This window comes from Delphinapterus leucas, chromosome 11 (genome assembly GCF_059928025.1).
Source record: "Delphinapterus leucas isolate spDelLeu-1000000601 "Yukka" chromosome 11, BTC_Dleu_Yukka2, whole genome shotgun sequence".
In the NCBI taxonomy this organism is placed as follows: Eukaryota; Metazoa; Chordata; class Mammalia; order Artiodactyla; family Monodontidae; genus Delphinapterus; species Delphinapterus leucas.
In genome coordinates, this window is record NC_143139.1 from 91,785,288 (window position 1) to 91,797,740 (window position 12,453).

A 12,453-nucleotide genomic window follows, 5' to 3' on the forward strand; every position below is an offset into this window, starting at 1 on the left:
TGTGCCCGGCTGTCAGCACTGCCCACAGTGTCTGCTTGGAGGAGAGCAGTAAATGGGGTCAGAAATTCACCCCAGCTCTGGAATGATGTCCCCGGTCAAGCCTGGATCCAGGGCCAGGGACCCTAGACCCCCCACCCCCTCAGAGAATGGGGACCCTGAACTCCCCTGAGCAGTGAAGATGCTGCTTCAGGCTATGGGCAGGTGCAAGGTGGGCTAGATCTGGGTACTGCCTGGCCCAGCACCATAGAGAGAGACTGTGAAATCTTCCCCTGGTACCTGACTCTTGGCATCCTGGCATGTCGGTCTCACTGCCACCTCAAGAATCTAAATAAGGTGGGGCTGAGAGAAGACAGGCAACTATATTTTGACATATCCTGAAACGGCCAACATAAGGATGCAGAAAGACCACAAGTCTCCTTCAGAACAAAGGGGTCAAACTGAGCCCAAGGAAGGGGAGCTCCAGGCAAGTGCAAAGCCTCGGAAGGTGCTGGGCCAGCAACAAGGATTCGTGGAAGAGGGCCCCTTTGGGTGGCACTTGGGGAAGCATGGTGGTAGGGGGAGGCCCTGTCCTTATTCCCCTGCAACTGCAGCTCAAAGCCTCCCCTGTTGTGTGCTCCCACGGAGGCTCCACCAAGCTTAAAACAGGCTTCCTTTGACATCGTTTCTACTCATCCAGGTTCGCAGGCCCACTCGAGGGCCGCCCCTACCGGACTGTATAGACATCAGGGACCAAGTGGAGTTTTTGGAGAATCGGCAATCAAGTAACATACATCTGACTCTCCTGGCCTCCCAACATCAAGGACTTTCGGGTGAGGGAGGCAGCCTCGTCTCTCCCTCACCGTGGGTTTCGGTGGGGGACCGCAACTCAGATGCCATGGGGGCCAGACAGGAACGGAAGCCTGAGGCCGTTAGATAGAGACCATGACAAACTGGGGGCTCCATCTATATGGGAGACGGCAGATGGGAACGTTGGCTCAATACTGCCAGAAAATTCTCAATTTTTCAAAAAAAGCAGAAAATTGTGATTTTTTTTTTTTAAATATGAAATTCTCTCACTTAAAATAGTGGTCATTTAATTCTAACTTCAACCCACAGCAAAACACCACCACCAGGCCTGCCACAGAGAACATACTGCTGACCACGAAGTATGAGGAAGGGGACTTCCAGAGGGAGGGCTGAGGCTGAGGGCTGACAAGGACCCTCTGTCGGGGAGGTTTCTTCTCAGGTGCCGGCCGGATATTTATTTTTCATCGTGGTCACACGGCAGCTTTGCACACCTTTCCTGTATTTGTGGTGTTTACATCTTTAGGAGCCCTGGGTCCCAAGCAACAAGCCCAAGCTTTACTTTCCCAGCCTCCCTTGCAGCGGGACAGTGAGCACGTCACTGGGCTCGCCCAATCAGGAGTCTCCACTGCAGACCTCGGGATGGGAGCCAGGGATACCTGTGAGGAGGCAGAGAACTCCAGGACGCTGGTGAGGGTGACATCAAAGCATCGCATCTCAGATGCTGCACCCCTCCAAGCCTGGTTTGTAGAGATTCCTGAGCTGCAGAAGGTCCGGAATCGGATGCTTTTCTAAGGAAAGTGGCCAGCTTGGGCTCTACGGTTTGCGCCTGAGATTCCCAACTGACACAGATATTTTAGCCAGGCAGGGAGGAACAGTCACTTAGCAAGCAGATTAAGACTCGACATCGTCTTTAATTACCAGCCCCCCAGGCCTCCCCACCTCAGCCTTCAGCTAGGGCTGACCAGCCTGGATGATGGCGAGGTGGGAACAGAGTAAGCGGGTACAAGAGAGTGTGTCTGCCCGGGGTTTTCTCTCTGCTGGGGCCCTTGGAATAGGGTCTTCATTGTAACACAGGTGCGATGGCCAGGCGTGCGCACTGGGTCTCGGGAGCAACACAGGAGGGTCTAAAACAAAAGCCTGCCTCGTGTTCTCAAGTGGTAGGTGATTCTAAAGAGGGGGTCGCAGCTGGATGTCTTCCTCGCTGGCTCGGTGATTGAACGCCTGACTTCCAAGGCCTGGGAGGCCCATGCACACCCCAGCTGGCTGGCTAACGTTGAATCTCTCTCGCTGACTGGTTTCCACTTTGGGTGCTGGTTAATAAAGAGACAGCCTGCCGGAGGTTTCAGAGCTAGCAGAGGCGTCTGTGTTTGGTGGGTGTCTGGTTTCACTTTCAGGGTGAGTTAGACGTGGCCGTTGTGAGTCCTCCCACTGCCCGGAGGCACAAACCCACCCTGGCTTACCCGAAGCAGGTCAGTGCATGCTCTGTTTACCAGATCCTCCTTCCCTGGGGGGCCTGCGCCCCTCATCCCCACCCGGAGCAGAGTTTCTACCACGTGCCAGGGGTGCTGGGCACGTGTGAGGGCGGCAGAGAGCCTCAAGCACCAGCTGACCCCTTCCCACCTCCACGCGCCTCCTCCCATCCTGCCTGGCAGTCAAACCACAAACCCCCACGCCTAACACCACCGGGCCAGAGCTGAGAACACGCTTATCTTCTCTTCGATTCCACTTCATTTCAGTCCTGCCGCTTCTCCCAGGCCAGGGGCTCCTCCCAGGGGACACGAACACTGGCTGGGAGTCTAGAGACCTGCGTCCCAGCAGTGCCCCCAGCTCCCGAGTCGCATGTCCTTCCCTGCAGTAATCGCTATTCTGGGGCTACAGACCACAGGAACGGGCTGGGCCTAACTTGGGTGAAACAGAAATAGAAGGATCTGGAAGGAGTGGTTCACAGGCTCTGGAGGCAGCTGAAGACCCAGCCCTCGGGGAGCAGACTCCAGATCAGCTGCGGAGGCCTGGCAGCAAATCTGCCTCCAAGGCACCAACATCCAGCTGTTTCCTGGCCTCATTCCACTAGAATTCAAAGAGTATCACTGGCTGTGATGAGGTCAACTGCCCACCCCTTGTCTGGAGAGGCTGGATGGGGTACTTTGATTCACAGCTTGACCAAGGCCTTACCTAATGCAGGAGGGTAATCTCCTAAGAGAAATGGGTGCTGCTACCAGAAACGGGGCCAGACGGTGCTGAACAAGCAGGAACCAAAGGCTCCAGGCTTCCCCTCTTTGGACCCAGCTTCCTAGCCTCCCAGCCCTACAGGAATGGGATCAGGTCAGGTGATCCTGAAAGTTCTTCCAGGAAAGGCATCCTCTGATTGGGGGAATCTGAACTGGGCATCTTCCTTCCCTGGCAGGGGTGGGCAGGGTGGGGGGAGGCTGGGGGTGGGAGAGACTCTTCTCAGCCCTCAGGAGGGGCTCCTGGCATGAGGATGCTTTGCACACCCACCCTGAAGTCCCCCATTTAGGAGAGAACCAGGCAGGGTCAGGGCTGCCTCCGGAGTGGAAAGGAGGGAAGTTTACCTCCTCCCCTACGTGTGGCTTAAACCAGTGACCTTGATCTCATGGGCCCCAGGGAGCTCATGAGCCAACCTGAGAGCAGCAGAGGATCAAGGGCCCCAGGCTGCGTCACCCTCTCTCGGGGCAAGGCCGGAGGAACGCTGTGACTAGCTCATTCCTCGGGGCCTGGAGCTGCTCTCCGGGAAATGACCTAAACTGGAACTTGGGCAGCAAGCAACTGTACCCGCCAGTAAGCCCTCGCCCACTCCTGACTGATGAAGGTGATCTGTGTACCCACTTTTCATAGGTTGCCACATGGGACCCCTGGAAACACCCCTGGGAGGTAGAAAACAAAGACTGTGGGATGAGGGTGCTCAGGGAGGGGCAGCTCTTAAAGGCAGAGCCGAGTCAGACGCTCGGCCATCCAGGCCCCCAACACAGGGTTCTCTCTCTACACCACCTGCCCCCGGCCTCTTCACTCCCCCATCTCCCAACCTCCGCCTCTTCAGAAGCACCTAGGAACCCCAGCGTTACCCCTGCCTGTGCCAGGGCTCGAGGACCAACCAGGCCTGGCCAGTGCACCAGGGCCCAGAGGCAGGGGAGCAGGCCTAGGAAGAGGCCAAGGGACACTTCCTTCGGGAGGAAGTGGCTGAGGGCTTCAGGTCTGTGGTTCCAGCCCAGAAGTCCTGCTGGCCCCTGGCTGAAGCCACCTGTGCCCTTCTCGCAGGAAGCAGGGGGCGGCAGGAGCAGAGGGGGCAGGGGAAGCTGCAAGGTATGTGGTTTAGGCTGTGAAGTTCACTCCGGGGCGAGTCCGGACACTCGAGTGAGTGGGCCTGCTGAGCCGCCCTGCCGCCAGGCCCTCTTCCTGTCTCCTTCTCAGCTCTGTCCTGAAACCACCCTTTGCCTGCCCTCCAACACCTGTCCCTTCTCAGTGCCCAGAGCACAAATCACCAAGAAGTTTCAGAACAACCCACCTCAGACAGCAGGGGCTCCAGCATCACCAAGACTCCAGAGAGCAGAGCACCAAGAAGGTGAGCTGAAAGAGGGCAGAAACTTCTAGAAGCCTTCCCTGAGAGGTACCAGGTAACAGTGCTGACAACATTTCCCCAGTCCTTACTATGCTCCAGGCCCTGTTCTTAGTTTAAAGGTATTAATTCCCGAATATGCCAAGTGCTGTTTGAGGTCCGACAGCACCGGCATCCCCAGGTGCTTGTCAGAAATGCAGTATCTCAGGTCCCACCCCAGACTGAGTCCGAATCTGCATTTTATCCAGGTTCCCGGGTGATTTCTGTGCACATGGAAGTTTGAGAAGCATCGTATTAACTCATTTAATCCTGACAACAGCGCTTTCAGGTAGGTACTCTTATGACCCTATTTTACAGATGAGGAAACTAAGGCACAGAGAGGTTAAATATTTTGCCCATGGCCACACAGGTGGTAAGTGCCAGGGCTGGGACCTGAACCCAGGCCATCTGGCTCCAGAGGATACTCTCCGAATTGCTGGGCTGCCACTGCCTTTGGAACGGCTGGCCACTCAGTGCCTGTCCTGTGTGTGCTGCTCTGGCCTTCCAGAACCCACTCCAGCCTTCCCACCATTTCACCTTGCCTCTCCAGGGAGAGTCTGAATCATGTCTGAGACTCACATCTGAGTCTCCCAGGCACAGGAGGTAAGAACACCTAATAATCTGCATGGAGCATCCATCGCGCATCTGTATCATCCCAGCTCTGGGCTGGGAGTTATGGTAGCTACAAAAGCTGCTCAAGGTTCAAGTCTGCCTCAGGGGGTCCAGGGCCTAGTTGAGGAGACGGGAGATAGGAAATGGTCACGTGGGTGAGTATAACTTTAACTGGAGGTGTTCAGACACTCCCCGTGCAGCTGCCTCTTCAGGGCAGGCCTCGTGGTGGAGGCAGCTTTGAGCCAGACCTTGAAGGCTGAAATGTCTAACACAGGGCAAGGGTCAGAGACCAGCCTGAGCAAAGGGGCAGAGGGGGCAGTAGACACAGGTGTAAAGCGGCCCTTGTGGCTGAAGCAGATGCCTGGAGCTTTTTTTTTTTTAATAAATATTTCTTTTTCTTGTTTTTGTTTTTGTTTGTTTGTTTGGGCTGGGCCGCACCGCACAGCATGTGAGATCTTAGTTCCACAACTAGGGATCGAACCTGCACCCCATGGAGTGGAAGCTTGGAGTCCTAACCACTGGACCACCAAGAATTCCCTGCCCGGAGTTTTAAGCATCCCCCAGTCCAACCCTCATCTGATGCCAAGCTCCCCTCCACAGCATCTCACCCAGAGTGCCCAAACTCCCCTGAATTCCCCCTGTGTTGAGGAGATCGTTCCTTCCCATAGGGGAAAAACCAGGCCATCTCTGGTGTGCACACAGATGTAGTTTTTCAAGCCAGTACACCTGTGTACAGGTGGGTCTCCTTGAAGCACACCTGAGCCATGCAGATCCAGCAGGCCCTGCCGCAACCTGGGGAGTGAGAGATGCCTCATACGCCCAAGGCGTCAGCTGTACCAGACGGGCCCCCGCACCTTTAGGCCCTTGAAGTCGTGGCTCCTTGGAGATGCCGCCATTAATCAGGAGTGTGTCTGCAGGGGGCCTGCACAGCTGGGGGATCTGCTCCCACAGCAGCTACTTGGGGGACCCTCCACCAGAGCACTGGTCAGCACTGGGAAGGGGCTTCTCAGCAGCTGAGCGCCACTCTGCCTGGAGGGACCCCGAGGCCAGCGCGTCCACGCACACAGCAGTGCACCCCTCTTGACGGCAGTCTCTCTTGAAGGCCCCGAGCATGCGTGTGTAATAAACACAGCCTGCGTGTCCTGGGCCAGGAGTGAGGCTGATACGCGCTCCATGTACGATGCCATTTAATACCCATTGCAACCACAGAAGCCCCCTCTACCATGGCTCCCACGTAGAGATGAGGACACGCAGGACTTCCTCGTAATCAGGATCTGAGGGCAGGTCGGCGGCTCTAGAGTTGAGCTCTGAGCACCCACGCAGGATTCCTTCCCCCTCCCCCTCACTGCCCACCTCCTCCACGCCTGCCTCAGTACTCTGCACACAAAGGGCGCTTAATAAATGCCTTAAGAACACTTCAGTTGGGGCTCCCCTGGTGGCGCAGTGGTTAAGACTCCGTGCTCCCAATGCAGGGGGCCCAGGTTCCTTCCCCAGTCAGGGAACTAGATCCCACATGCATACCGCAACTAAGGGTTTGCATGCCGCAACTAAGGAGCCCACATGCCGCAACTAAGGAGCCAGAAAGCCACAACTAAGGAGCCGGACTGCCACAACAAAGACCGGATGCAACCAAATAAATAAATAAATAAATATTTTTTAAAAAACAAAAACAAAAAAACACTTGAGTTAAAAACACTGCAGGGCACTGTGACATGTGGGCCCAGAAGTTGCCACCAGAGGGCGATGCGTGCCCCTCCCCAGCCTCCACACCGGGCTTGTTCTGCAGGAGGGAGGTGGGGTGAAGGCAAGGAGAATGGCCCAAAGTAGACAGTGACTGCTTCCTCCCTGGGGGCTCCAGGTGCCCACAGGATAAGAGGGGGAAGCAAACAGGGCCCCTAGATTCCAGGAAGGCAGCATGAGGGAAGCCCAAGGAAAGCCAAGAGCAGTGACCTGCAAGGGGTCTTGGAGACTCTCAGGTCTATCCTCTCCCTGTAGAGGTGATGAGTCTGAGCCCAGAGAGAGACAGCTATCAGCCTTAGGTCACACAGCATGGTACAGTTTAAACCCTGGCCTCCAGCCTCCCAGATTCCTTCATCCCACTTAATGCTCAGATTCAGAGCAGGGAACTTAACCCAGGTGGCTCCTCACCTTCCTCTAGTCAGAACAGACGAGAAATGGGTTCCTGAGACAGCCCCAGGCCCCGGCCCTCTGCTCCTCCTGTATCTCCTTCCCTTAGCCCTGGGGAAGGCGAACACCTCCACCTCCAACCCTAACCACCCCTGAGTGCCGAGGACTCCCAGTCCTGCACTTCCTGGCCCCACCCACATCCTCGGCCCTCCGTCTCCCTTGTCCTGCTCATCCAGCCATCCCTCTGCCTCCCAAGTACCGCTGCCATTCTTTTGGCCTCAGCTGCTGTCCTCTTAGAATGAAAATCAGATAATGTCCTGTCCCTGCTTAAAAGCCCCCAAAGGCTTCCCACTGCACTTGTGATGCAACCTCACCTCCTTGCCCTGAAAGACCCGGCCGTGCTGCCCCTGCCGCTGGCTGCCTGTCAACTCCTGGAGGGCTCAGCATTCTCCCCTGCCTCACCCACACTCCCCCTGAGCTCCTGCTGCGGCCTTCCTGGGCCAGCCCCACCCTGCCTAAAGCAGACACGGGCCGTTCAGTCCCAGCACCTGCCCTTCTCCGTCAGGCATTTGCTCTCGTTTATAATTGGTTGGGCACTGGTGAAGGATTTGTTTGGGGTCTGTCCTCCTGGCTGGATTATGGCTCCTCAAGGTCACAGGTCAAGTCCACGGAGACCCATGGCTTCTCTGGCACCTAAAGCCATGTGTGGCTCAGGGTAGGTGCTCAAATTGTATTTGTTGAAAGGATGGGTGGATGGAGGGATGGATGGAGGGATAGATGGGTGGAGGGAGGGACGGAGGGATGAATAGAGGGAAGGTTGGAAGGATGGAAGAAGGAAGGTCTTGGCATTGGGTTGAGAAGGTGTCTATTCATCCCTTCATTAACCTAACAGGGATTTACTGAGCACCTACTGGCAGCACCGTGCTGGGCACTGGGGGAGTTACAGGACGTGTGGGACCTGAAGGCTGTCTAACTCAAAGAAGTGTCTCTTAGTAAGGGAGTAGGACAAATATGCACATAATTACAACTAAGGGAGCGTGTCAGTACAATGACTGTCAGGTTGAATTTTCAGGACAGTCCTAGTATCAAATGATAAGACTAAGTTCATGTGATTTGATTCTAAACCTTTCAAGGTTTGATCTAAATAAAGCAACAAGGCAGGATAAATCATTTTTAAGACTATATAGGCAATTTTGTCTTTAGAAAATGTGGTCATCTCGGTGCTTTGTGACCGCCTGGAGGGGTGGGATAGGGAGGGTGGGAGGGAGGGAGACGCAAAAGGGAAGAGATATGGGAACATATGTATATGTATAACTGATTCACTTTGTTATAAAGCAGAAACTAACACACCGTTGTAAAGCAATTATACCCCAATAAAGATGTTAAAAAAAAAAGATGTCTATGGAAGCATTTAATTATGATAGCAAAAATTTGTAAGGAGTCTCAAATGTCTATCACTAAGAGATTGGTTTTATAAATATGGTACGAATATACAATATAATACATTGAATGATGATGTGCATCTGTACTATTAATATGGAAAAGTGCCCACTACATATTATTAAGGAAATAAACAAATTACATTCAAAAAAAAAAAAAAGAAAATGTGGTCATAATGAGTATAAAAAGACATAGAGTCGGCCTAGTTTAAATAAAACACATGCCGTGGAAAAATAAAACAGATCCTTGCTTGACTGAGGTAAGCAGGGAAGGCCTCCCCGCATACACCCTTAACCTCCCCATATTCTAGGACCTGTATTTATCCAGTCAACGAATTTTTACTGAGTACCTACTATGTGGCAAGCTCTCTTCTAGGCTCATGGACTATAACAGTGTAGAGCTTACAGTCTGGTGGGGGTGGGGAGGTGGGGAGGCAGCGGCGGTGGGCGACCAGGGACCATAAATGCAACAGCCAGGTGACTTCCGTAGGGAGTTAGGAGAAGACAAACGCCGGGGAAAGGAAAGAGCAGGATACATGAGATCGGGAGCACAGGTTTAAATGAGGGGGTAGAGGACACCTCACGAGAAGGTGATGTGAAAATCTGAAAGAAGGGCGGAGCCAGGCAGAACTGGAGAAGGGATAAAAAATAGAGAGTGTCTCCTAAATTTGCACAGCAACTGATAGCTCCCTGAAATGTGCCCCAAGATCCCCAGTCCACAACTTTACCCGTGCCAGCCTAGGAGTTCCACGTGGGATGAGGTGGACTTGCTCTCAAAAAGTATTTGCGGGATTTGTGGATTGGATTGAACAAAACGGAACGCTACCTGCAACCTTCTTCTTCACCTTCCTCCTAGCAAACTCCTACTCATCCTTCAAGACCCAAACATATATGGACAGAGTTGGTTGCTCTCTCTTCTGAGCTACCCACCTTTATACAAACTTTGCACCATATACAAGCTTCTTTTATAGTCCCCAGTGTACCGTACTTCCCTAGTTTGCCCGCAGGTCTAGGCTTTCCCATGTACTAGGAGCCCTCGAGAGGATCTGGCTTGTCCCAGGTGTTTTTAGACACCTAGAGCCTCCTGGAGATGCTTGATTAGTGGTGACAGACTTGAAATGACCTATGGTCCTTCAGCGCTCCCTCTCAGGTAAGTGGTTTGCATTTCTGCGGACCTGGGGTACATTAGTTGAGGTCCTTTTAGAATTCAACCCCTGTTAGTTAACATTGAAAACAGGTAACACTGGAAATGAAGGCAAGGAGCTTGAGCCCCAACCAAATCTCGGGAAGGGAGAAATCAGGGCAGCCCCAGGACCTTGGTACCACCATGCCTGGGTGCCGTGGTCAGCTCCAGCAGTGGCTCTGCTGGGGTTGGGGACTCCCTTACAGCTATCAAGTACCCTGGCCACCAGGGGGCAGGGTAAAGTAGAGAGAATGGCCCTGGGTAGGGTAAAGGGGTGGTGAGGGGTCCCAGGGAAAGAGGAAACTGAGCCTGGGGACCACACCCAAAGTACCTCCCTCACAGGGCCCTGCTCCACCCAAGTCTGGCCACCCCTTCACCTTGTGTGAGAGGCCCAGGGACTCCAGCCCAGTTTGAATGGTCAGTGCGATGGAGGTACATGCCTGGCAAACCACCAGGGGCTGCATTTTTATTTATTTTTATTTTTTTTTTGCAGTACGCGAGCCTCTCACTGTTGTGGCCTCTCCCGTTGCGGAGCACAGGCTCCGGACGCGCAAGCTCAGCGGCCATGGCTCACGGGCCCAGCCTCTCCGCGGCATGTAGGATCTTCCCGGACCGGGGCATGAACCCGTGTCCCCTGCATCGGCAGGCGGACTCTCAACCACTGCGCCACCAGGGAAGCCAGGGGGCTGCATTTTTAAAGAAGACCTTCTTTTGAAAAAATTAAAATTGTAACATTTGCCAATTTCTATGGTGTAGGTCCTGCCACCTCAGCCGATCTCAAGCTAACACTGTGATGTGCAGTCTGGCTCCGGAGCACCGTTGGCTGTGGGTAGCGAGGTGCAAGGGCACGAGCTCCTCACAGACTCCTGTAAGGGAGTCCTGCCCTGTCATGAGACTGACCAAAGAACTTGGGGAGGTGTTGCAGCCTCCGAGAAATAATAGCTCAGGATATGGGTTTGAATCCGGCATCCACCTCTGACCCAATGACCTGAATCTCCTTCAGATGCGGCCCACCGGATAGATCCAAAATCCCAGGTCCTGCATACCTGCTCCTTCCTGCCTCCCGGCCTTTCTTTCAGTTCCTGGGAAGTGCTGAGCAGTTTCCTATCTCCAGGCCTTTGCCCACGTGGGTTCCTCCACCTGTGGTTCTGTCTCACTCTCTGGGGCTCAGCTGAACCACCTCTTCCTCAGAGAGGCCGTCTCTGACCAACCCCCCAACCTTCCAAATTAGCTTCTTCCATTATTACCTTGAGAGCACTTACCCTAATGTGAGGCCCTAGTGTGATGATCTGTATAACACTCATCTCACCTACTAGACAGTAAGCCCCACGAGGGCAGGGACCGTGTGGACTTCTGTTCACTGCTTTGCCCCCTCTGCCCAGCACAGAGCAGGGCCCATCATGGGTAGTGAACCCCAAACTGTTGAATGAATGAACATATGACACAGGAAGGAAATTATCCAAATACAGTTTCTTCTTCTGTAAAATGAGTATAATAAAATGTCTACCTTCAGATAATATTTAAACCTATAAAGAGCCTACTCTGCGCCAGGATTTTCATATACTTACCCCTTTAATCCTCACGACAGCTCTCTGGGGTAGATGCTGTTATTATCATCCCCATTTTCTAGGTGAGGAAACTGAGGCACAGAGAGGTCAGGAGGTGACCTGCTCTCCTTTATCCGGTTAGATCTGAACCCAGGCAGCATCTGTCTCCAGCAGCCTCGGTTAAACTCAGGGAGTTAAAATCAACTCTTTTGGGGGAGGGTTGGGGAGGGCTTGCAGAGGTGATGACATCTGGTGCTGCTATAGCCCCCGTGCCCCAAGACCTCGGAGCCCAGTGGGCAAGGCTAATAACTGATAAGCACTGTGATCAGGGATCGCTCAGGACCAAGGCTGTCCCCCAAGTCTGAGAAGTCTTCCCAGAACCGAGATACCCTGGCCGAGGAAGACAGCCGCACCTGAGGATGTGGCTGGAGAGCTTTGATGAGAAATGAACCAGCGGTGATCGTGACCACTTCTCCCCGCGGCCACAACAACACTTCTGACCTCACTCGGGAGCTCAGCCTAGACCCTTGGGGCTCACAGGCAAACCTTGCTTCCCATCGTCCTGTTCTCCTTCCCAGGGGTTGGGTTAGTTGTGGTCGTATGATCAGTTCTGGCCAATGAAAAGCGAGCAGGGGCTGCTGGGTGAAAGAATCTCTAGCTCTTCTTTCACTCCCCCTCGTGATGTCTGATGTGACACCTGGACAGCCATCTTGTGGTCACCACCTTGTGGCTGCCATCCTGTGGCCCTGAGGGAAGCTGGCTTGAGAACAAAGTTGTTGCACTAAGTGGGCCGAGTGGAAATATGGGACAGATCAGGGTCCTCAGTGATTTTGCTGAGCTGCTGAATTAACCAGCCCCAGAGCTGCCCCACCCTGGGATTTAGGGTTCATTTTCCTTTTTTGAAGCTCTTTGTTCAATGTGTTCCTTGCACCCAAGATCATCCTAACAAACACGGCAAGGATATGTAACAAAAAGCAGAGAGAGGAAAGGAGTCTTGTCCAGGTACTTGCGTTTCAAAATAAGAAGGAAAGAGCTGCATTCCCAGCCAAGAGCTTTGGGAGAGGATGCTCTGAGTAGACACATGGTCCCCTCTACCCAAACACCCAAGATGCCCCGGGGAGAGGCAGGCAGAGGGGAAGAAAGGAGTGT